This window comes from Pan troglodytes, chromosome 8, assembly GCF_028858775.2.
Source record: "Pan troglodytes isolate AG18354 chromosome 8, NHGRI_mPanTro3-v2.0_pri, whole genome shotgun sequence".
NCBI lineage: Eukaryota > Metazoa > Chordata > Mammalia > Primates > Hominidae > Pan > Pan troglodytes.
In genome coordinates this window covers 99589520-99605260 of record NC_072406.2, presented here as the reverse complement: position 1 = coordinate 99605260, position 15741 = coordinate 99589520, and positions in this window count along the sequence as shown.

The window sequence follows — 15741 nt, the reverse complement described above, 5'->3', positions numbered from 1 at the left end:
ACTAACTCATTACACATATGAGCATGTATGCACACAACACACCTATACACATACACTTATGTACAGATGCCCAAATACACACATACTCACACCCTTACACAATACGCATGTATATACATGTAGTCCTGACACACATTCACACACATGTGCACACACATCTACATACACACCACAGTATAATACACTTAGTAGAGTAGTATCGGGGGGCCTCAGTTGTGGTCAGATGGCCTGACACTTAGTCTGAATTGTTAATCATTGAACTGTGTAATTTTGTCTAAATCTTTTCATCTCTGCTTCCAGCCCCCAAAAGAGTGCGGTTGACTGAAATCATCTGGAAGTTCTCTTTAGTTGTAAAATTCTGTGATTTCAATGGAAAAAGACGGTATCATCCATCCAGAGCTCACCTGAGCTCCTTCTCTGTACCCTGAGGAGGATCCTGGGGGCTGGAGTCACAGCATAGGGTGCTTTGGAGGCCATCCTCACCCAGCGCCAGCCCCAAGAGTGTTGCCACCAGGGATAGCCCAGCATCTCCACAGACCTCTGCTGTGGGCATTCCTGTGACTTCTTCCCTGCCCCTCCTCCCCATGCCTATGCACTTCTTCCCTCCTTTCTGATCAAGAATATGCCTTGGGAGCAAGTAGGCAGGAACCAGCAATCTTCTGAGGCCCAGCGCTTCCAGAAAGAGGTCGGCAGCTGTCTGTCCTGGGGACGTTTCCTGGTGGAGGTGGAAGGGGGCTCACTGCTCCTTAACACGCTCTTTCAAGAGTGCCTCCCTGGTTTACTCTTTCTGGTCAGGGCATTCATTTGGAGCAGACAAGCCTGTTCCCTGTCCCAACTCAACATCTGGAAGTTGCTGGGTCATGGGCTCCAGGTGTTGTTTGGAGCCTCTCATCAGCATGTGACTTTTGGTTGTGATGATAAAGTCTGACCGCACCTCAGGTTGTCACCCAAAGCTCAGCTACAATCTCTACAAATTACCCCTGAAAGCAAATTTCTCAGGCAACTGTGGAGCTCAGCCCGTGGCCTGGTAGGTGAGCCAGGATGTGGCCCTCACTGGGCATTTCATACCTGTGGCCAGCACAGGGCTGGCACCATAGTGGTACCCAACAGCCCCTTGTTGGAAGAATGAATTTGAGCACCCCACTCCTCATGAACAGCTTGGCCTGATTAAGTTCTCAGGAATCCAAAGGCCTGCAAACACTATGACATCCTCCCACATATGAATTCAAACTGAACAAAAACCCTGAAAACTAAAAAAAAAAAAAAAAAAAAGGGAAAAAAAAAGAAAATGAGCCAAGGAACAATCACTTCTTCCCATTAGGAAGACCACTTTGTACTTTGTAGGTGGTTATTTTGGAAATAACAATCTTTCACTTTTCTTATCCCGCATTTCTCTAGGGGCCTCTGCTTTGCTGGGCTGCTCTAAATACAATGGGTAGTCCTGTACGTCACTCTGCCAGATTTATTGTTACCTGGACATTTTTAGGTGCCAGCTTTATCTTTTTATTTTTATTTTCAAAATGTGGTAAAACATAAATAACATAAAATTGATCATTTTAACCATCTTGAACTGCACAGATTGGTGGCATTAAATGCATTCACATTTTTATGCAACCAACACCACCATCCATCCATGAATACTTTCATCCTGCAAAACAGAAACCATCTTTTTACTCCCCTAGCAACCATGCCCTCCTCTCTAGCTTATATTTATTTTATGCTACATAGAATATCCTAGAAGCAGAGAATCTGAGCAGTGGAGGGCACCTGGTAAGGTTATCTCTTCCAAACACCTGCCCTTCAGCAAAACCACACGTGGGGTAGACTGAGCCAGGCAGAATCAACCTTGTTTTTAAATGTACAAAGCTAGGCCTTCTTTGGAAGTCACGTATTTGAAATATCAAGTTGGAAAATTCTTTTTCTAAAGTAAAAATTTTCTTTTTCATTTCCTCCAGTTACTCTTTTTCTTTTTCAGATTGAAAATAACCAGTTACTGTCCTCAGGGAATCAACAATTTCATGAGCAGTGACTTCCTGGGAGGCCGTGGTTCTCAAACGTTAGCCGGCCTCAGTGTCAGCTGGAGGGGTTATGAAAGCACAGATCGCTGCACCTAACCCCAGAGTTTTAGATCCCAGGGGTCCAAGGAGGACTCCAGAAGTTGCATTTCCAGCAAATTCCCATGTGATGCTGATGCTATTGGACTGGGGACCCCATTTTAAGAAATGCTGCTATAAGGCCCAGTGCTAGGAAATCTGAAGGATAGAAATATGCAGGTACCTAAGAGGTGGGAACAAATGGAATTAACAAGGTAAATGGGTTAAACTTCAAGTGGAAAGTGCCAAACGCCCTTCACATAAGCCCTTTGCTGTCATAGAGCTCACAAGCTCAGGGTGCGGTGCAGCAGGTTGACGTGAACAGTAGTTTGTGATGTCAGTCTTTCATACCAGGAACTGTGTGGACACTGCAGGGGAGCACAGCGCTCAGGCTGGATGAGGAAGGGGCCGGGAATGGCTTCCTGCAGACCTGGAAGCATCAGGAGCCATTCCTGGGTGGATTCTTAAAGAAAAGAAGGTGTCCAGACAAAGGGGCCGGGCGAGGCACATGCTCTTCCAGCAGAGGAACAATGTGGAACTGAAAAGGGGACATGGAGCATTCACGGGGCAGCAAGCTGTGCAAGTGTCCCCAAGGGGAGCGTGGAAGTGAGGCAGTGAGGACTGAGTGCAGAGGCGGGCAGGGCGAGACCCAGAAGGCATGGTAACACAGGAGGAGGAGCCCAGGTGATATTCTGAAGGCTCCTTTGACATCGAGGACAGAGAAAGCTTTGCTAAGACTCCATATAAGGGGGCATCAGAGAGGAAAGGAGAAGCAGGAACACAGCTCTCTCCAGTCCTCTAGGTCCTCCACTATAGGATAGCCTAGGTGCAGACAAAATTTCCTTTCCTTTTTGTTTTGTTGGAAGATTTTGGAATTGCATGGAGGAAAACTTGTAAAGACACTGGGCAAGCCTAGAACCAAAACGAACACAAAGAGGATACAGAAGGTGGGTCTGGAGGTGAACAGAGGAGACTTCCAACTCCATCTTGTCTTGTGCCGCAGTCTCTGTATTTAAATAGAGACCTAATTCCCTCACAAGACCCACAGGACCTCACAGGGGCTGGCCTCCCTGCTGTTTTCAGCCTGAGCTCACAGGCGCTGGCCCTCACTCTTCCTGCTCCCGCTCCATAAGCCTCTTTCAAACTGGGTTTGCCAGGCTGTCTTCTGCCCCAACCCTTTCCCCAGGTGGTTTCCTCCATCTGGAGTAGTCTTGCCCTCACCTGACTAATTAACTACGTTTAATCTAAGACCCACTCCCTCAGGGCAATCTGATCTACCTGCATAGGTTCAATCTCTACTCTTAGAGGGTTTTAAGCATTGGGTACTTTTACTTGATAGCACTTAGTGGTTGTTATTTGTGTAATTAGTTGTTGAATGTCTCTTCTACTAGAACAGGGGTCAGCAAACCATAGCCAGCTTTGGCCTGAAGCCTGATTTTGTAAATAAAATGTTAATGGAGGAGATCAGGTGCCTACAGGGTCATATTGCTGGAGATGTGGAGTGACCGATCAAGATCAACATATTTTGGTTCATTTAGATGATCGACTTAACAGAGAGCGTCCATATTTTTATCTATTTAACATTTCTTTGGTGCCAGGGCATGACATTTTCTTTGTTAAAGAGAAATATTAAAGAAAAAAAAGAATGCACAGGGAGTTAATATGAAATATTGTGTTCTCACCAAGTGAAGGCCAAAAGGCTTCATTACAGGATGTGCAAAGGAAGCCTCTTTGTAACTTACATAAGGACAAGTGGTGGAAGCAGCCAGTTACTGCAAAGCACACCACCAACAGGCGGGTCTCAGGAGAGTCTGCATGTGGACAGGGGGCGCCACATCCTCACAGCGGAGGGGAGTGACTGTTCTGCCTTTGTTCCATTATATTAATATTGTCATTTGAATTTTATGAGGTCTCTGCATTTGTTGATCTGCAAGTTTCTTTAGGTTTTATGGTTGCAAGGTATCTACATGCCTACATTCTTTATATCTAGTTTTAAGGTTACATATAATTAATATATATAATATTTAATTAAAAATTAAAATATGTAAGATATATATTATAAAATATATAGACACATGAACAGAGGCAGAGCAACGAGAATAAGGTTTTAATTTACAATCAGGACAGAGAAGAGCCCATCAAAGTAAACAGGCAAGGGGAAGAGGGGCACCTGGAAATAGCAGTGGGCATCCTGCCAGTTCAAAAAATAGAGACCTGGCTGGGGGCTTTGGTCAGCCAGATGAACAGTCAAGCCGGGGAGGGCACAGCTGATGATGACACATGCTGGCTTCTTCTTCTGTCCACAGGGGAGTGCCTCAAATACACTGTGGTTCTGATTGGGCTCATCAGCCCCACATCCTCCTCCAACACACACACACACACACACACACACACACACACACACACACACTTTGAGGTTTGGGGCCTCTGGCTTTTATAAGGAGAGAGCAGCTTAAATTTAACTTCAATGGACTGAGCCCCTTCCTCCAGGAGCAATGTCCATTCATGGGGACCATATGTGGAGGGAGACTTGCTTCTTATTTGTTCCCCATCATACCACCTGTGTGTACCAGGTGGGCCTTGGGTGCTCTTTCTGAATGGGGACCCGAATTGTGTTCAGTTGCAGCAGTTGTGGTGCCATCCCCCATCGCACAATCTGTTCTGGAGGAGGATGTTGCAGAGGCGCTGCTCCATAAACTGGAGGTGCCTGGAGGAGCCCCGATGGGAAGGCTTGGAAAAACAGGGGCACTGGGGACAGAGGCTTTTCATTGCTGCCCATCAGGGGGCCCCAAGTGTGGGCTGAGGGGTGGGCCTGGAGAATATGAATGTAGCCAGGCAGATGTAAGCCGATATCTTTCCAGGGTGCCTCTACTGTGCACTGAATTTGGGAAATTAAGAGGGTGCTCACTCTGGAGCTTGGTGAAGATTTGAAAACCACAGCGTTAGTAGTGGAAGTCATGTCCATAGCAAAGAGCTGAGGGCTCAAGGAGGCTTCAAGGTCAGGTGGGCAGATGCCCTTGCTGTGATGGTGGAAATGGCTGCTGTGGAATTCATCTGCTGATGAGTGATAGCAGGGATCCCGGTGGAAGGTGCTGGAAGAGGAGCTGGGGAGAAAAGAGGAGGAGAGGAAAACACATATGGGTGTAGGAGGCTCCCTTCTGAAGGGAAGCTGGAAGGAGAAAGATGCGGGGCTAGGAGGTATGGGGCAGGGCTGAGAGGTCAGAGGTGCTGAAGCTGCAGCTGAATGAGGGCAGCCTCCTTTCTCATTAGATGGAACGCCCAAAATGGGGGCAAGGTCAGCAGGAAGACCCAGGGGAGAGTTAGGAATTATGGATATCAATTTTTACTCAATTATTGGTGTGGGCGAAGGTGGAGGGGCAGGCAGGGTGAGGGGCCCAGCAGCCATGTGGGCCAAGTCAGAGGTAGGAGGAGGAGCTGGGATCTGTGAAGTGTAGGTGGCCCGGGCAGGGAGTCTCAGTAGGTGTGGAGACAGCAGGGGCAGGCTGGGTGGCACTGCAGTTTGCCATGTCTTCTTTTTTGAGGCGGAATCTCGTTCTGTCGCCAGGCTGGAGTGCAGTGGTGCAATCTCCACTCACTGCAACCTCCACCTCCCGAGTTCAAGCCATTGTCCTGCCTCAGCCTCCTGAGTAGCTGGGACTACAGGCACGAGCCACCATGCCCGGCTAATTTTTGTATTTTCAGTAAAGACGGGGTTTCACCGTGTTGGCCAGGATGGTCTCGATCTCTCGACCTCATGATCTGCCCGCCTCAGCTTCCCAAAGTGCTCGGATTACGGGTGTGAGCCACCATGCCTGCCCTGCCATGTCTTCTTTATCTTCCCAAGCAGCTGTTTTAGTCTCCTGGATTCTGATGTTCTACTGGTGTTCTTCTTATCCATGTTGCCCAGGAATCCCTCAGGAGATAGGCAGGGAAGCTTAGCAGGTGGGGGCAGGTCATCTCTATTCCACCTCTATTGCCGGGGAGGGGTTGGTGGCAGCAGCAGTGGTGGTCCTGACAGTTTTCTTTCGCTGGACCCGTGGCCGGCAGCTCTGGGTGGAGTATAGCTACTTGATGCAAGAGCTTCAGGATCCTTGGGCTGCATCTCCTTCCCCCGCATTAGCAAGCCTGGAGAGCTGGGCAGATGGTCTTTACCCAACACCTTCAAGGCTGCCTTCTCTGGCCACAGGGAGCAGCCCGGAACTGGGAAAGGGATTATTATCCTTAATATTATCCATAATATTCCAAAAGTTCTCAAAAATTGGTAAGAAAAGGCACAACATCCCAATGGGAAAGTGGCACCACACACTCTGGACTGTTTCCGCTGCTCAGTGGCCTGAGTATAAGTGCAGCCAGTGCTTGTCTGCCTCTCCTCTCCCTGCCTGTGATGCCCCCTCAGAAGGTGTCTCCCCATTTTTTCTATCAGTGCTTCACTGATAGAAAAATGCCGCACTTCCCACGCAAGGCTCTAGTTCCAGACATGCTTCCAGAATTCTCGGGAAACCCCCTCCTCTCCCCTGAAAACCCCACCCTTGCACATTAGATATCCTGGTTTTCCTGTTGGGGTCCCATTATGGCATCATCAGCAGATGGGGCACAGTCTCCTGAGGCCTGGGAGGAATCTTTCCCAGAAACCAGGGTGTGGGGACTTCTGACTAAATCAAGGGAAGGTTTTCATGGAGAAAGTCAACAAAAAGTGAATATTCTAATTTCAAAAATAGTCTCCTCATTGCACTTCAAATTAAGGGACTTGGAAAAAGGGGAGCAGGGAGCTGGGTGTTTAATGGGTTCAGAGTCTGATACTGGGATGATGAGAAAGTTCTTGAGATGAATTGGCGGTGATGGTGAGAAAACAATGTGAATAAACTTAACGCCAATAAACCCTGTACTCAAAAATGATGAAAATGGTAGTTTCTGTTAAATCTGTTTTACCTCAATAAAAAGTAAATAAAGTTTTGTTCCCAGTGGGCAGGTAAGTAGGGGAAACTCTCTTGCCACCTCTTGGCAAGAGCCTGAGAAACAGTTGGGCTCCCCAGCAGTGTGAGCTCTTCTGAGGGCAGTGGTGACAGCCCGAGAGACAGTTGAGTGTAGCAAGGGCAGGTGCAGGTCCCTGGTCCCAGAATGTGAGTGTGGCTAGCCAGCCTCGACTTCTGCCTGCCTAGGAGGCATCCTAGGAGGTGAGCCTGAGTGAGCAGGGGTGAGCTCTGTGTGTCCTGTGTGCAGCAGCAGATTATCTGTCCGCCCGTGCAGAGAGGGGAGAAAGCCATGATGATGGGACCTGGTTTGGCTGAGAATCCCCAAAGGCCCAGGAGCTCCTTAACCTTACATTAAAACACAAAAGAGAGCTCAGCAGAGGCCACCACACCCAGCTAATTTTTGTATGTTTAGTAAAGACAGAGTTTCACCATGTTGGCCAGACTGGTCCCGAACTCCTGACCTCAGGTGATCCACCTGCCTCCGCCTCCCAAAGTGCTGGGATTACAAGCATGAGCCACCACGCCCAGCCTTCATTACCCTTTATTACTCATTTTTTTATTATTGTTTGTCTCTGCCTATCAACCATTGTGCTCATCACTCACCTGACAAATATCACATCTTGAGTAGATACTTGTAGAATGAATGAATATAATTTCGCTTCAAGACCTAAGGAGTAGAGGCAATGGTGGACTACTAGAACAAGTGTCTCTAAGTGTGTTTGTATAAGACATTCTAGACCTCTAGAATGTCTCTTCTACTAGAACTCAGCCTTGATGACCTTATGCCCAGCGATGGAGAGCATTCATGAAGCATTTAAGGGGGCTGGCCTGCAGGGAAGCAGTCTTGGACAAGTTCAACCTGCCCCCATGCCACTTCAACAATCAAAATTTTTATCACTCCTCCTTGCTTCCTTTACTCCTTCAAAAAGCACAGAGTTTTTCATGGGGTTGCACATCGTTCATTTTACAAACACTATTAACATCATTTCATTAAAAATGACATCCTAACCCCAATTAACTAAGAAATACATAATGCAGAATAAGTAGCAGTTTGCCCTAAGACCATTAGCAACATTCAGGGACATATACATTTTCCTCAATTTCTTCATTGTGCTAATGGGCAGTGAAGAGTTGGTGTTTGAGAACTCCTCAGATATTTGGTGTGCTATCAGGGGCATTGCTGAAAGCAGGAATCTTAGCGGCTGGGAGTCACCGTGTGGGCAGAGGAGGAGAGGAGACAGAGACTGTGTGGAGAGGTGAGGCTCTGTGCTGTCAGTGAGGGCTGTTCTCTGCCCCCATCTCTTCCAGTCCCTTTTTATCTCTGCCATCCCAGGAATGATGGAAGTGCCTGAGGAAGACTACCTGGGTTTCCTGATGAGTTACTGGCAGACTGCCTCTGTGGGACAAGAGGGTCACCTGCAAGCCAGACAGTCCAAATCCTCCCTGAAACACATCACTCTCCACTCACTGCTTACCAATTCCCTTCAAGGCTGCTCCAGCTGCACATTTTTAAAAGTTGTTCTATTCAATGAGAAGACATAGACACAGGGAGGGGAACATCACACACCGGGGCCTGTCAGGGGGTCAGGGGGTCAGGGTCAAGGGGAGGGAGAGCATTAGGACAAATACCTAATGCAGGCAGGGCTTAAAACCTAGACGATGGGTTGATAGGTGCAACAAACCACCATGGCCCATGTATACCTATGTAATGAAACTGTACATTCTGCACATGTATCCTGGAACTTTAAAATAAAATAAAAACTTTTTAAAAAGTTGTTCTATTAAGATATGGTCTGTGGTTTGGGAAAATGGTGACTCCTTGTCCTGTTCTTAGAGAAATATTTCATTTTGTAGGGATGACTGGCCCGGGGGCCCAAAATCTCACTGTCAGTCTGCTCTGGTTCTTCAGCAAATGCTTTGAATCAGGGTTGATGGTGGCAAAAATTGGTAGTCAACACCTTCAGCATCGTGGTCCTTCCCTTGCATCACTGGCCAAGCTTCACTCTGGTGAATTCCACATATAAGGCTTGCCCAGCCCTGTCTCATTCTCTTGGATGAGCCACAGCCATGCTACCCACCAGGACCAGGCACTTCCTCTGCACACTCTGTGGATAGCAGTCATTTCCCTGAATCCATGAAAGCATCATCCGCTTAAACCACTATTTCTTAGTGTTGTTTTTTGCAACTTTGAATTCCACAATTTCTGTTTCATTCTCTGCATAAATTGGAGAATACTTATGAAAATTCCTTAACTCACAGTCCATTTTCTGTAACATTAGTCTTAGCCCTTTTAAAATCCTGGGCCTTGCTCTCTTGAAGTTTTTCTGGGATTGAGGCCAGTGGGATGGCAAAGCTGCTGTCACTGAGGTATGGCCTGGAGAGTCCTTGGGTATCTGGGGGAGAAGGCAGGGCCACCAGCATGGGAGCCAGGAATAGGGGACGACTCCAGGGGATGAAGCCCAAGGAAGACTCAGCATGTCAGGTGCAGATCAGCGCAGGATGAGGCCCTGAAGTGTGGGTGACCAGCCACTCACAGGGGGAATGAGGCTCTTTGGCCCTATTTCTCATGGGGCTGGTATGTGGGGCCCCAGGTGTCCCTGTGCTCAGAGCCTCAGCTTGCAGTGAGCCCCTGTCAGCCCCTCCATGGGAGTTGGGAGTTACAGGGGGCCATGAGCAGCTCTCCTGGGGGAAGTTCCTTGTCCTGGGATGGGGGCATCCGTCCCTCAGGCCCCACCTGTCCTTTTGGGCTCCAAGCGCAGAAAGTTGCAATCTCGTTCTTCACATGGAGACCAAATGTGTCCCAAGCCAGGCTGCAGCACACACATGAGGGCTTAGGTAAACAGGCCAAAGCCCACTGCTCCCCCTGACAAGGGCAAATGTAACAGAAAACGAAGTGGACAGACTTCAGAGAATGTCGGGGAGCTGCCCCAGAGGTGGAAGCCAGGAATGCGGAACAGCTGGTGCCTGACTGAGGGTGCCCATCACCACAGCCCACGTCCTCGTGCATTTCCACAGGGTAAGTCTGGCTCCAGCATTTGCTCTGGAATAATAGGGCCCCACAGCACTGACGATCATGACCACCTGTCTGCCAGAGAGATGCGAGAGAGACTGAGGAGAAGAGTGCCCTGTGTGATGCTCCCTGGGCCAACTGACAGGAAAGGGCCTCTCGGGCACGCAGGCCCCAGACTCAGCATTAGTATCTGGCTCATGAGCCTGATGACTCTGGGCAGCAGAGTAGCACACAGTAGACGCATGCTCTATATTGAGTTAGGCAGGCCAGGAGCTGACTGCTGACAATTGGCCTGGCCACATCCTTGCACTTCACTGTACAAGAGTCTCAGGGTGGAGTGAAGTGAGCTCTGAGACCACACCACAGAAAATTCATTGCTGGGAAGACCAAGCATGCCCAGGACAGCTATATAGAATGTGGTTGTTGGGTCCCTCACACCATCTAAAGCAGAGGCTCTTAAATAGCTGGGGTTAGGACACTCCCAAATCTTCACTGAAATTTCCAAGCCCATCACAGACTCCAAATTTTGCTAGATTGCCTGAGGGTCCATGGACTCCTGGACAAGAACACCCTGTACTGGTCAGCAAAGTTGCCATGTCAGAGCCACGAGGTCAGGAATTCAAAACCAGCCTAGCCAAGATGGTGAAACCCCGTCTCTACTAAAAATACAAAAATTAGCCAGGCTTGGTGGCAGGTGCCTGTAATCCCACTTACTCAGGAGGCTGAGGCAGGAGAATCACTTGAACCTGGGAGGCAGAGGTTGCAGTGAGCCAAGATTGCGCCACTACACTGCAGCCTGGGTGACAGAGTGAGACTCCATCTCAAAGAAAAAAAAGATTATACACCATGACCAAGTTGGATTTATACTTGGAATGCAAGAATGAGTGAAAATACAAAAATCAGTCAAGTCATACACCACATTAATATAATGAAAGACAGAAACCACATGATTCAGACAAAGCATTCAACAAAATTCAACACCATTTCGTGATTAAAAACACTCAACAAACTAGGAATAAAAGGAAAACACTACCACATAATAAAGGCCTTACATGAAATGCCCACAACTAACATTATGTTTACTAGTGGAAGACAAAGCTATTCCTCAAAGTACAGGAGAAAGTCAAGGATGCCCACTCTTGCCACTTCTATTCAACGTAGTACTGGGCCAGAGCAATTAGACAAGGAAAAGATATATAAAAGGCATTCCAGTTGGAAAGGAAGAAGTAAAATTATTTCTATTTACAGATTATATGGTTTTATATGTAGAAAACCCTAAAAATTCCACCAAAAACCTGTAAGAACTAATAAATGATTTCCGCAAAGTTACAAAATGCAAAATTAACACACAAAAATCCATTGCAGTTCCATACATTAGCAATGACCAATATGGAAAGGAAATTAAGAAGAAAATTTCAGACCAGGTGCGGCAGCTTACACTTGTAATCCCAACATGTTGGGAGGCTGAGGCAGGCGGATCACTTGAGGCCAGGAGTTTGAGACCAGCCTGGCCAACATAGTGAAATCCTGTCTCTACTACAAAAACAAACAAACAAACAAACAAAAACAAAAAACCCACAATTTTATTTATAATAGCATGAAAAAGAACAAAATACTTAGAAATAAACTTAACCAAGGAGGCAAACAACTTGGACACTAAAAATTACAAAACAACAATGCTACAAGAAACCAAAGAGTATATAAATAAATGAAAAGACATCTCCATGCATGTGGATTTGAAGACTTAATATTGTTAAAATGTCCATATTACCTAAAAAAATTTACAAATTCCATACAATCCCTATTACAGCATTATTCACAGTAGCCAAGAGATGCAATCCAAATATCCATTGGTGGATGAAAGGATAAAATATGGTATATACATACAATGGAAGACTAAGCAGCCTATGGAAAGAAGGAAATCATGTCACATGCTAGAACATGGATCAATCTCAAGAACATTATGCTAAGTGAAATAAGCCAATCACAAAAGGACAAATACTTTCCCTTCATATGAAGTATTTAAGGTAGTCGAAATCACAGAAACATAAAGTAGTGGTTGCCAAGGGCCGGGGGTGGGAGTAGGGGGGAAATTAGTATTTAATGTGTACAAAATTTCAGTTGTGAAAGACAAAAAATTTCTAAAGATCTAAATTTCACAATGATGTGAATATACATAACATTACTAAATTGTACAATTTAAAATGTTTAAGATGGTTTTTTAAAAAGGAAAAAGCATAGGAATAAATTTCATGACCTAAGACTAGTTAATGGTTTCTTAAACATGACATCAAAACCACAAGTAACAAAAGAAAAAATAGATAAATTGGACTTCATCCAAAGTAAAAACTTTTGTGCTTCAAAGAGTACCATCAAGAAAGTAAAGGACAACCCATAGAATGGGAGAATATTTCTGCAAATTATATCTTGTAAAGCATTTTTATCTGGAATATATAAAGAATTCTTACAACTCAATGACAAAACACAAACCAGTTAAAAATTACTAAATGTTGAGTACACATTGCTCCAAAGAAGATATACAAGTGGTGAATAGGTACGTGAAAGAGGTTCAACATCAGAGAAACACAAATGCAAACTACGATGAGATGCAACTTCAGAACCACTAGGATGACTTTATCAAAAAGAGAGTTGATAATAAATGTTGGCTCGAATATGGAGAGACGCTGGGACCCTCACACAGCTAGTGGGTATATAAAATGGTTCATGTACACTGGAAACAGTCTGACACCTTCTGAAATGGTTAAACATAGAGTTTCCATATGGCCCACCAATTTCACTCTTAGGTATGTAGCCATGAGAAATGGAAACATACATCCCCAGGAAACCTTGTACACAAATGTTCTTAGAAGTGTTATTCACAATAGCCAAAAAGTGAAAAAAACCCAAACGTTCTTAACTGATAAATGGATAAATTTTAATATATCCATTAATGGAATATTATTCAGCAACAAAAAGGTTTGATGTAATGATACATACTAAAAATGTAGATGACATTGGAAATATTATTCTAAGTGACAGAAGACAGATGTGAAAGACACACATTGTATATTCCATTCATAGGGCATCATGCAACGCTGAAGTTAGAATCAAAGTGAGCTACAAAAGGGCAGCCACCTGGATCAAGTCCATCCTCATAGCTGTCAGAAAGCACAGCATGTTCACTAACGGGGGCAAGCCTTGCTCACGTTGTCAGATGGAGTTTCCCAGGAGGCTATGGCTTCTTCGGGGATCTGTCATCCAATGGTGAAGGGAGGGGTCTCTGGAGGCAAACCTGCCAGGGGCCACCCCAGCCGCACTGGTTCCCAGAGAGTGACCTGGGTGTGTGAGCAGGGAGGCCAAGCTGACCAAGAGACTCAGCACACCCCCAGCACCTGCTGTGAGCAAGCTGCATGGCTTCCCCAAGTGTGGATGCGATGACATCATGGGTATTTACAGATTCCTTTTCACTGTGTCCCAGGCTCTCCTGGTTCATGTGTGATACACTGCACTTGGGGTGGAGGTGTGCTGACAGTTGTAAAGGGCCGAGCCTTTCTTTCCCGTGGCTCTGATGCACGGTTTCCAGATACCAGTCATGAAGGAAGTTCTTGAGATTATGGACTTTGTCCTAGTCACATAGGGCTGCTAGGACAAAGTGCCATAGACTTGGGGGTGGTGGCACATATTAAAAAAGGAAATGTATTTGTCACAGTCTGGAGGCTGGAAGTCCGAGGTTAGCATCCCAGTGGGCAAGGTTCTGGTGAGGGCTCTCTCTCTGGCTTGCAGATGGCCGCCTTCTCACTGTGTCCTCATGTCAGGGAGAGAGAGAGCTCTGGGGTCTCTGCTTCTTACCAGGGCCCTAATCCCATCATTAGGGCCCCACCCTCATGGTCTCTTCTAACCCTGAATAACTCCCAAAGGCCCCACTTCCAAATACCATCACGTTGGGGGTTAGGGCTTCAGCACAGGAACTGGGCGGGGGACGTATGTTCAGTCTACCAGAGCCCCCCAGTCAGCCCCACTGTGCCCATTTAGGGGCAGATTGTAGGGCTCAGGTGGGACACAGAGGTGGAGGAAGCACAAGTTCTGCTTCCTAGGAATGGCTCAGCCAAGACAAGGACAGGGACAGTGGGATAGACAACAGCCAGTGGGGTAACCAGCAGGAGCCCCAGGGTGTCACTTTCACCCTTAGGTGAGGAAGTTGGCTGGGCACCCACACACGCCAGAGTATGGACCATGTTCCCTTCAAACACGGCTCACTTAACATTCCTAAACCCTGCAAAGGGGCAGTGCTACCTTATCTCCTGAGGATGGCCCTGAATGTAGAGGAGTCACGGGAGCTGCCCACATCACCCACCAGTGACTCTTCGCTCCCCACATTTTCCCCGAGGGCCTGATGTGCACTGAGCTGGGGAAGCCCTGCCAAGATAAACTCTCCTTCCCAAAGGCCACAGAAGACAGCAGGCCTCCGACACTGCCCACATCGAGCAGAAGGGACGGGGCAGAGGGGCATCTGTCAGGCTGACTGCTGTGTTCTGTGGGCAGATGGGGCCAGAGAGGACCCAAACATGGCTCCCTTTGTCACTTGGCCGAGGGGCCAGGCCACCGTGTACCAGACAGCTTTGCCCCACCAGCCTCTGCTGCTGGGCCAGCCCCCAGCGCCGTGACCACAGCTCTGCACGCAGGCAGTGCTGGGACCAGTGCCCTGGCAGTCACAGGGGTCCTGAGCCAATAAGCGCCCTGGGGGAGGAATCAGAACTCAGACCGTGGAGAAGAAGGTGTTGGCCAGGAGGGAACCAGGGTGGGTGCCGGGTCCTGTCCATGCTGGGATCTGAGATTCTAAGAGGTGGGTTAGGGGTAAGGGGGGCAGAAGTTGGCCCATGGGGTGAGGGCAGTTCAGCAGAGATTGGGAGGACAGGACAAGCTGGGAAAGAGCAGAGCATCCTCCCCAGCCTCGGTCCCTCTCCTGATGCAGTCCTCATCTCACTCATAGACTCTGGAAGTCTCCCTTTGGCGAACACCTAGCCCCCAACTCCCAGGGCACTTCCCAGACAGCCAATGCCACATCCCAGGCAGCCCCTGCTCTGCCCTTGGGGTCTGTGCCTGGCAGAAGGGCGGCTGACCCTCGGCCCCTCTTGGCCTGGGCCCCAGCTCCTCCGGGCCCTGGAACCAGCAGAAACACCCACCCTGCGCCTGATGGACTGGACATGCTTGTTCCCATTGGTGATGGTGTGTTGGGAGGGAACTGTTTTAGAAACCAATGTAAATCTGTGTCTACATCAATTCCACATGAGTTCAGTCATCATATGGGAAGGGAATCATAGCTGTGGGGGGCTCCATGCAGGACCTTGAGGGCCCCGAGGCCAGTCCCTGTGGCCACAGCAAGGAGCATCTGCTTTAGCTAGTTGGACAAGACTCCTGCCCAGAAACAGGCAGAAGGACTTCCCCTGCTCCCCACCCATCATCGTATCCCAAACACACCTGTGTGGATGGTCACCTCAACGTCTCCCCTCAGCCCAGTGCCTGCGCTCTTCCTGATGAGGGTTAAGCAGGAGCAGCCTCCTCTCCCCATGTCCATGTTGCAGGCGGCTGCCTTCTCCTCAGCTCCCACCGAGCAGAACAAGAGCCAGCCAGCTCTCTCCAATCCCAGGATTTTCCAGGGATGCTG